At 33.6% G+C, this 10,947-nt stretch overlaps 1 pseudogene; it reads right to left on the reverse strand.

The window, feature by feature from the left end:
* Window positions 1-546: 546 nt before the first annotated feature.
* Window positions 547-1,123, reverse strand: LOC100465863 (annotated as a pseudogene).
* Between the last annotated feature and the right edge of the window lie 9,824 nt (window positions 1,124-10,947).

A 10,947-nucleotide genomic window follows, 5' to 3' on the forward strand; every position in this document is an offset into this window, starting at 1 on the left:
CTCTTATATAGACTTGGAGAAATCAATTGCTAACCACAGACGTGACAAAAGGAATCACATATATGATATATATAATAATCATATGCTATATATATGACTGATAGATGTAGTTCTGTATATCTATCTATATCTATATCTATGTCTATAGATAGATAGATAGATGATGATAGATAGATGATAGATAGATAGATAGATAGATAGATAGATAGATATCTCACAGATAAAGAACTCTCAGAATTCAACAATACAAAAATCAAACAAATCCAAATAAAAAATGGGCAAAAGACATGAAAGAATGTTTTCTTTTTTTTTTCTCCTATGAAGTTTTACTAGGAAAAAAACTTCTATTCTATTCCTTCTGTTGCTCTTCTTAGCACACTACAGTTTACTTCTGAATGGTTTAATTGCCAAGTAGTTGGAAAGGATTGTTGGTTTAAGAAAAAGCCCCAAATCAATTGTGCTTTTATTGAATCTTTAAAATATTCATAAATAAGTCTGAAAAATCATCCAGAACCTTGCTGTTTCTGTAACTGAACAACTTAGATCTTATTCATCAGCCTGTTGAACTGTTCCTTTTTCAGAAACATAGATACCATCCAAGAACTTTCCGATATCCTTGTTTTTAATTATTGTGGCTTGCTGAATGAAAGCAGCTGAGTCTGATACAAGTTCAATGTCATTTCCTTGAAGAATTAACTCATCATCATTCTGGACTTAAGATACTAAACAGGCAACACCTGGCCTCATCCAAACCCTGCAGATGTATTTTTCACCCACGAAATTTTGGATTTCAACAAGAGAACCATTCTCCTGAATAACAACATTGATGGGGAAGTGGACATACACAGACCTCATCTTGTAACAGAAGCCAAGTGTAATGCCCTGGATCACGTTCTGTCCATGACCACAGGTAGTAAGACTAGCAGTCCTTCCCTAGTTCCCCACTATTTGTCAACTAGTAGCCTCTTCTTTTCTTTCCAAGGAGACTGAGTTCTACATTGATGTGATTGAAGTCCCTTTGCAGGATTCCTCTGGGGCCCTTCACAATAACAGCGCATCCTTTCAGAGTGATGTCAGCATTTTCTGGAATGTTGACAGTCTGATTGCTGAAAGTGGTCTTCATTCTCACAATAGATGTGGCAAACAGCAACATGAAGGAATATTTCACTGAAAAGTATATATGCATGGCTAATAAACACATGATAAGCTTTTCAACATCATTAGCCATCAAAGAAATGCAAATTAAGGCAATGTTGAGACATCACTATAAACTTATTAGAATAGCTAACATTTCAAATAAAATGAAACAGTGACAGTATTAAATGGCACTGAGATGCAGATAAATGAGATCTTGTGCATTGCTGGTAAGATACATGTAAAATGGTACAGCTACTCCAGAAAACATTTTCACAATTTCTTAAAAGCTAGACATGCACTTACCATATGACACAGTAATTGGCTTCCTGCATTTTTATCCCAGAGAAGTGAGAACCTACGTCCACACAGATACTTGTACATAAATGTTTATAGCAATTTTATTTAAAATAGCCAAAAAGTAGAAACACCAAAATGTCTCTCACTAGGTGAGAAGTTTAAAATAACTGTTGTATATCCAGGAGCATCTGGTCAGCTTAGTAGGTTAAGTGACCGACTCTCGACTTCGGCTCAGGTCATGATCTCAGGGTAGTGAGATGGAGCCCCACATTGGGCTCCACGCTCAACATGGGGTTGGCTTGAGATTCTCTCTCTCCCTCTGCCTCTGCCTCTCCCCTCCTCACATGCTCTCTGTGTCTTTCTGTCCTCAAAATAAATAAATAAAATCTTTAAAAAGTGAATAAATAAGCAAACAAACAATAAAATAAAATAACTATTGTATATCCATACCATGGAATACTACCAATAAATAAAAGTGATTATTTATCAATACATGCAACAACTTGGATGGATCTCTAAGGTATTATGTTGAGTAGAAAAACTTAGTTGTACAAGGATGATTCCATTTATATAACATTCTTGAAATGACAATATTATAGAGATGAAAAAATACATCAGGTCTTTCCAGCTGTTAGGAATGATCAACTGGTTGCTGGTTTGATTATAAAAAAAGTACCATGAGGGAGATTATTGTGGCACAGGATAGTCCTGTATCTAGATTGTGCTCTTGGTTACACAAATCAACATACGTGAAAAAGTGACATGGAATTATACACACACATTGTAGCAATGTGAAATTTCTGTTTTGATATTGTATTATAGTTATGTAAAATGTAACCAGTAGGGGAAACTGGATAACAAGTAAGAGTCTTCTCTGTATTATCTTTACAGCTTCCTTTGCGCATGCAATTATTTCCCAAATAAAAGTTAAAAAACAGACAAAATAATACAGAAAGAAAAGCAAATAAACCTGCAAAATCCCACACAGCTGGAAATGTAATTGTAGTGCTCTTTCAAAGATATTTCAGAGGTTTTCAGCAGTTGAATAATTAGAATTATTGGATATGTAAACTTCAAAAGGATTATTTTCCTAGCATTGTTTTGGAATTTTATGTAATTATAAATAATTATGATTATTCTCTCAAATCCCACTATTATTGAAAAAACTATCAGTAGATCTTTATGACAATCACAACTGGAAATGTACCAGTATTCTTTATTACTGATTTTTTCCATAAATTTAAGCAGATCATAATCAAAATTAAGTCCATGGATTTTCCTTTGAAATATCAAATCACACTGGCAACAATTTAATCAAATATTTTAAGATTCAACATTTCTGTGAAATCAAATGATCAATAAATCTAAATCAGAACAACATATTTATAAATATATTGACTCAAGGATTTAAAGTCATAATGCACTCCAGGCGACACTGATGTTGCACTAAAAAATGCAACGTGCCTCATAAAATGCAGAGGGATTCCTAATATCTATGACTCTGCATGCAGATAGGACCTTCACAACATGGCCAAGCATCATTGTGTGACAGCTTGTCTTAGCAGAATTCTGAATAAAATCTATATCTGCTTTTTTTTTTTTTTTTAGGAAATGAGTACCAAATGTCTATAATGCTAACAATTCTGTTAGTAGATTAATAGTGAGTGACTCGTCCTGTTAAAAGTGAAATTCTGTGAGATTTCTTGCCATTGCTTACAACAACTGAAGCAGTAATTAACATTTTTGTATCTTAGCTGTTTGGAGAAACATTCTTCTGGTCTCTCTCAGAGGCATCCCATTTTATAATGCTTTATAAATTGTGGGCTTTCTTATATTTTGGAAGTTTAGATGCTGGTGGGGTCACACAAGTGGAAACTAATCAGAGAGGGCTTGTCTCCCATGGAAGAAAGGCTCTGCCTTCATTTCACACCCTCTGGTTCTATTGGACTTTTAAATGCTGACCCAGGAAACAGAATTGGGTATCAAAATAATGATAATGAAATAATAATAATGACAATACAAAGTATAACTCCTACCATAGTACATACAGGACTAAATACTTCATTTGTATGAATTAATTTAATCTTCACAACACCCTATGATTAAATAATGATTGTTACAATTTTTTTTTAATTTTATAAGTGAGAAAACTAACAGAGATACTGATTCTCATGTCTGTTTTCATGATTACACATTTTAAATAGCATGTACCCATTTTTTAGGTTCTTTATATATTTATTTATTTATTTATTGCCATTTAAAACATCAGTCCTTTGTTATATCACAGAACATTTTAGATAATGAGTTGTATTTTCAGTATTTAGTCAGGTACCTATTGTGTCCTTCTTAAGTTTGTGTCAGACTCTGACTTTGGGGTGCTTTGTAGTTCTAAAATCTAAACAATTCATGTGTGATGTCTTCATAAAAAAATTATGTGAATGACTGAAACTATCTTGAATGTTAAGAGTGAAGTCCAGTAGAAATTACCTTTGATCTGGTACAAATTTGGCACAGTTTGTTTATATATGTAGTCTGAGCATTTTCTCTACTTGGATGATTCCCTGTCCCTCTTAATGCCCTTTGACTGTTGCCTCAGTTCACAGCCTTCTCTTCCTAAATCATTCTAACTTACTCTTTCTTTTTCACTTTTTTTAATAATATTTATTTTGTTATATTAGTCACCATACAGTACATCCCTGGTTTCTGATGCGATGTTCCATGATTCATTACTTGCATATAACACCCAGTGCACCACACAATATGTGCCCTCCTTAATACCCATCCCTGGCCTATCCCAATCCCCCACCGTCCTCCCCTCTGAAGCCCTCAGTTTGTTTCCCAGAGTCCATAGTCTCCCATGGTTCATTCCCCTTCTGTTTACCCCCCTTTATTTTTCCCTTCCTTCTCCTACCAATCTTCCTATTTCTTATGTTCCATAAATGAGTGAAACCATAAGAACAAAGGCAGGGATGGGTGGGGTGGGGGAGCGGGACTTGTTCTGTTTACTGCTCTCTGAGACCTGTGTATTCTTTGTTTTCTAGCACTCAGTAGAAACAACTATGTTTTCAAAAATGAATCTATCCTTGTGTCTAATCAGTGCTCACACTATCGAACTTTTAACAGTAGTTCTAATAACCTGACTTCGTGAAAACCTAATAATTTCATGCAATTATAGACTTTATTTTCTTGATATATATGAATAAATATTCTATCTTAAGAGAAGTCATTTTAATTATGTAGTTAATTTAATATATTAGGTACATTTTTTGTGAATTAAAGCTCTCAAATATATTTACATAAATATATACATATTTTAAATACCAGTATAATGAAATTATGACATATGAACTTAAATACGATTATTCATCAAAAGTAAAAAAAAGAAAATGTACTGGATGACTTGGTGGCCCAATTGGTTCAGCATCCAGCTTTTGATTTCAGCTCAGGTCTTGATTTCAGGGTCATGAGTTCAAGCCCCACATAGGGTTCCATGCTGGACCTGGAGCCTACTTTAAAAAAAAAAAGTGAAAAAATGTAGAAAAGTCCTTTAAAATAACTATAATTTAATGTTAAACTTGCTTTCCCCTTCCTACACTGAGAAGAGTTGAAAACATTTTTAGCTTGTAAATTGTTTTCAAAAGCTCTGATAGATTATTTAGCATCAATTACATTTATTGTTAGTAATATTTTCTCAGTTTATATGGACATGTTTACAGAAAAAAACACATTTTATATTAATGTTTGTAAAGGAATTTAAACGCCTACCTTGGTAATGATATAACAAATGTACATTTATTGAAATAATGATGATGGCAGTTTTAGAAATAATTTTGTTAATGGAAGAGTGATTCATTGTTAGTGTAATATTTAACCCTATTGACATCATTACAAATGGCTTACTAGATTCCCTAGAGCTTTTTAGTGTACTCTTTGGCAGTTATTTAAAAGGAGAGACATCAATGTCTGCCAATTATCTTTAGAGGAAATAGAGAGTACTAATGCATTCAGACATATTAGATTTGGTTAAAAAGAAAGAGGACTGGTACAGGTTTTTCTTTGTCTTGAAAATTCAACTGAGTGAAATCCTACAAGAAAAAAAAATTCTAAACAGGAGTAAATTGGCAGAATTATTTATAGTTTATAACAAAATAAGACGCTAGAAAAAGGATCGATACAGTATTCTTCTCATTGAATACTTCAAAGAACTATAGTAGGTAAAAATGTAACCTGTCATTTTTTGCTGGAGTGGGTCTGGGTTAGATCATCAAGTGGAAATTTGACGGGCTGTTCTGAATATTTCTGAATTTTCATTTGAAACCTATTAATAAAAAACAAAATTTGGGGCAGTCAGTTAACCATCTGCTGTTGACTCAGGTCATGATCCCGGGTTCTGGGATCAAGCCCCCACATTGCATTGGCCTCCCTGCTCAGCAGGGAATCTGCTTCTCCCTCTCCCTCTGCCCCACCCTATTAGGAACACGTGCTCCCTCTCTCAAATAAATAAATTAAACCTTTAAAAAAATTAAGAACTCCAATAATTATATTAAGCCTCAGTTATCATTTATCATTCCAACTCCTTGATCCTTTCCTTACTCTATTAATCATGCATAGATAAACAGAGCCTTCGCCAACTCTTTCTCTCCACACACACACATTCTCCCTCTCTCTCTCTCTCTCTATATATATATATATTATACTAACATGCATACTAAATATATATTTATACTAATAAAAATATATTTAGTAATATATATTTATTTTTATTTTGACAGATATGTACACATATTTAACAGATATATATACACATATATTTATATATTTAGTGTTATTCTTTTAAATTTGAGGAGAGTATGTAAGAGCCACTCAAAAATTAAAATAATTTTTTCCTCAATAAAAAATATCCTTATTTAAACTTCCACCTCTAGCCTTATTAAAGTATCATTGACCAGAGGACTCTTAAACAGATTAACCACAGGGAAAAAAAAATCTTTGACAAATTTTAGATATTGTACAATCAGCAGTGCTGAATTGTTGTCACTCAGATGAAATAAGTGTTGTGGCTACCATGATTGCTCATGACAAAGCAATTAACATGATGCAATTCTGTATCTATTAACCTGCATGTAGGAAAAATATGCTTCTATAATTTTGAGTTCATTTATGGTCACTATAACTTAATTTTTGAAAAGAAAAAAATGCAGATGTGGATTTTATTAACAATTTTATTAACAATTTATTTTTGCACAAGAATTCTGCATGCTTGTAACTGCTTTCCTTGACAGTAGGGAAAATTTTGAGCCTGTCTCTGAGTGCCTATACTCTTCAAGTTTAAAGTGTCATTAAATCAGGTAGGGATATACATTTATTAGCTTCAAAAGTACCAGATTGTTGCATTTGCCTTTCCCTTTCCAACTGTACTGAAACCAGATCACTGAACAAGAACAATATAGTCACAAACACTAAAAACAAGATAAAGTTAAAAAAAAAAAAAAAAAAAAAAAGGAGGAGAACCTGGGTGGCTCAGTTGGTTAAGCGCATGCCTTCCGCTCAGGTCATGATCCCAGGGTCCTGGAATCAAGTACAGCATTGGGCTCCCCACTCAGCGGGGAGCCTGCTTCTCCCTTTCCTTCTGCCATTCCCCCCACTTATGCTTTCTGGCTCTATCCCTCTGTCAAATAAATAAATGAAAAATCTTTAAAAAAATAAAAAAAAATGAGGGAGTGGGGATGTTATTGCAGAAAAGCTAGTAGAACCAGTTGCCCGATTTGATAGCTACTGAACACAAAAATGTAACATTAGGTCATGCAAAGAACAAGGGTTTGTGTAAATACTAAGTTTATATAACTGTGTGTTCATTGTGGCAGGTGAGGTCAGTTCATTTGCCAGAATCTGCCTATGCCCGCCTCTCTGGGTATCCTTCTGCTGCCTATCAAAGTCTGAGGAGAACATTCTAATCACTATGAATGGTCAGCTGGCTTCCTGCTGAGATGAAAGATGGATTTTCTTTGTCAGTTTTCTTTAGAAGGACAATATACAAAGTAAATATTGCTATGGCTTTATAAATCCAAACTCCTTAGAAATTTCTTCCAACATAATACAAAAAAAGGACTACCATTTTTATAGCGCTCTTCTTCTTCTTCTTCTTCTTATNATATAGCGCTCTTCTTCTTATTATTATTATTATTTTATACATACATTACTTAAGGATTTCTACTATAGTAGAAACTAAACATATAACAAAATATTNTTATAGCGCTCTTCTTCTTCTTCTTCTTCTTATTATTATTTTATACATACATTACTTAAGGATTTCTACTATAGTAGAAACTAAACATATAACAAAATATTTAGAAAAAGGTAAAGTTTTAGGAAATACCAGCAAGAATTATTTAGTCTAGTCAAAGGGACATTTTCCAAAAGTAATTATCTGAATGTTTTAAGCACTCCTCTGATTAAAATTTCCTTCAAAATTGCTCAAATATTAAAATTATCTTCAAAATCTCCTAAAGCTATTTTCTAAGTCATTATGCATTTACCGAGAGCTTAATTATTTAGATTACAGTATCTATAACCATAAAAAATGCAGTCTTTGTGGAAATACATACTTCATAGATCACACCATTATAGTAAACAATCATTTGTACAAAACGATTGGGAGTAATATGTTCTAATTAATTTAGAAGTAACCAATTTTTAAAGAATTAGGAAATATAAGCAAGTCTTATATGAAATCACACTAAAAATAATTTTGATTTTCATAAGCTATTCATAAATATCTTTCTTGTAATGTTTTAATAACTATTGTTAACATCAATTGTCATTCTATGCTAAGAAATAAAACAATTCTTACAGTTTTTTTTTCCATTAGGTTTAGAGTTAATGGTCATTCTCTAGAAGTTTGAAAAATTAGGTTTTATTACAATGTAAAAATGGAAGTCATAGCAGTTGTTGTGCATTTAAGATTATATATTTTAGAAANCCATTCTATGCTAAGAAATAAAACAATTCTTACAGTTTTTTTTTTCCATTAGGTTTAGAGCTAATGGTCATTCTCTAGAAGTTTGAAAAATTAGGTTTTATTACAATGTAAAAATGGAAGTCATAGCAGTTGTTGTGCATTTAAGATTATATATTTTAGAAAACAAACACTTACATTTTGAAATTCATTTCAGTGCCAGCCATTGAATGGAAAGTATATCAGTGTCAGTATGAAAGTAATGCACTGTTCACAGCACATCACAGGAGTCCACAGATGGCCACAAGAAATAGGCTAACCTCCTACTAGCCTCACAATTCTTTCTGAAATTAGCAGGAAATGAATCTATCTTCTCAGTGAACTCATTTATTTAAAACCATACCAGTTCCTATTACATTTTCATGACAGAAAGTATATATTTAGTAGCCACCTTCATCATTTAATATAAATGAGATAAACTATTCTCTGGAAAAAAAGGGAGGGAGGGAAGGTGGGAGGGAGGGAGGAAGGAAGGAAGGAAGGAAGGAAGGAAGGAAGGAAGGAAGGAAGGAAGGAAGGAAGAGAGGAAGGAAGGGAAGGGAAAGAAAAAGAAAGATGATGTTTCTGAAAAGGAAGATGTTTAAGTCCTTACTTTTTAAAATATGGGTCATTTCAGGTGAAAAATGTTCTTGGGAGGGGCTTTGGAATAATTATTCTTTTTATGGAAAAAAGTATTTAAATCAGTATTAGGAAAGATAGACTTACGTAACTGAAAATACTCAGACAAATGTCTTTGTACCTTAAAACGTTATGCTTTAAGGTTATGGATCAGTGGCTAGAAGCACACAGAGATCACACAGTCTCTGTTATTTGCTCCAATCACTGGACGGAGAGACTACTACCGATGCTCTGTCTGTTAGGATGCCTTTCTGTCAGCGTCTGAGTAGAATTCTGAGTGGTGGTTTGGAGCAAAAATAACGTCAGGATTTAGATTCTCCAGAGACCAACTTGCTCACTCACTCTGCCAGGATTTGAGAAGTTCTGAATTATTTGTACTGACAGGTTCTTGATTTGCCCTTTTCAGGTCTAGGGTCTGTTGTCTTCTTTTGAGTGTTGCCAGATTTTTAGTGGTTTTTTGTTTTTTGTTTTAATCCTCCAGGAACCAATGTATAGTTCTTTGGTTTGTAGGGGCCCCTCACATGAGTAAGGGTGATGCTATAAGGAGTTTGTAATGCCGAGTTTGTTAAGGATAAAGTGTTTGGTACTGTCTTCTATCCTATTCAAAACTTTAATACTTGAAGTCTCTAAGATGATAGAGTACTTAGAGTACATAGTTTTTGTAGCATTTTTCTATTACAGAACAGAGCTCAGTCATTTTCATACATTGAGATATAAAGTCAAAATAAACATGAACTTAAGTGTTGGCTCATACATTAGCTAATAGGAAGAAGCTCATAATAATCATAGGCTTCTGTGACACTGCTAATTTTTCTTTCTCTTTTTTATTTTTAATTTTTATTTTTTTTGGCCAAGGACCACTAGCACTTTTGACAAAGGACCAAATCATACATACAATTCTGTGACAGTACATTACTTGAGAGTCATGTTTGGATGATGGGGGAAAAAATAAATAAAAAATAAAATAAAAAATGATAACTTCTAATAGTAATTTGTGATACTGATTATGCAATTACTGCTTTTTACCAGTTAAGAGTTTGGGATCTGAGGTCAGAGAGACAAAGATTCAAATCTGGCTTCAAGAATAAACAGGCCTAGGGGTACCTGAGTGGCTGAATCGGTTAAGCTGCTGCCTTCTGCTCAGGTCATGATTCCAGGGGTCCTGTGATCAAGCCCTACATCAGGCTTCCCTGCTCAGCGGGCAGTCTGCTCCTCCCTCTTCCTCTAACCCTCCCCCCCGCTCATGCTTTCACACATTCTCTCTCTCAAATGAATAAATAAAAAATCTTAAAAAAAAAAAAGAATGAACAGACCATGTAACATTTGAATATATTACTTAACTGTGTCAACTCATTTATTTCTCTATAAATGTATGATAATGAAGATAATCTCATAGGAGTGTTGTGAGGTTTAAATTGCTCAATGCATGTGAAGTTGTAGCAGAGTACATAGCACATTTTTTAATCCTCTTACAATTTAGCTTCTGTTACTATTCAGCATCATGCCTTTCTCATCATCATCATTATTATTGATTGACTTGTTCATTTTTTTCTCCACTGTTTGATCACACATAGTAACTTGCCCAGAAAAGTTTCTCCATATTTGGAGAGCTCAACTAATCAAGTTGAGTTAAATTATAAACATTGACTTCACTTTGTATTACATTAGGATCCAGTTATCCCTCTCCCTGTCTATACTGAATTGGTAAATATCAGTTTTTGAGAGACTACTGTTTAGGGCTGACTGACATAATGCCTTCATGCGTGCGGGGCCTAATGCCATCGGATAACAACTACATTTACAAGAAACTTTAGAGATCAGTGTTAAGAACCCACAAGATCTGAATAATGCGGGCAAAGAATATACAGAATGCTCGATAT

This window comes from Ailuropoda melanoleuca, chromosome 1, assembly GCF_002007445.2.
Source record: "Ailuropoda melanoleuca isolate Jingjing chromosome 1, ASM200744v2, whole genome shotgun sequence".
Taxonomy (NCBI): Eukaryota; Metazoa; Chordata; class Mammalia; order Carnivora; family Ursidae; genus Ailuropoda; species Ailuropoda melanoleuca.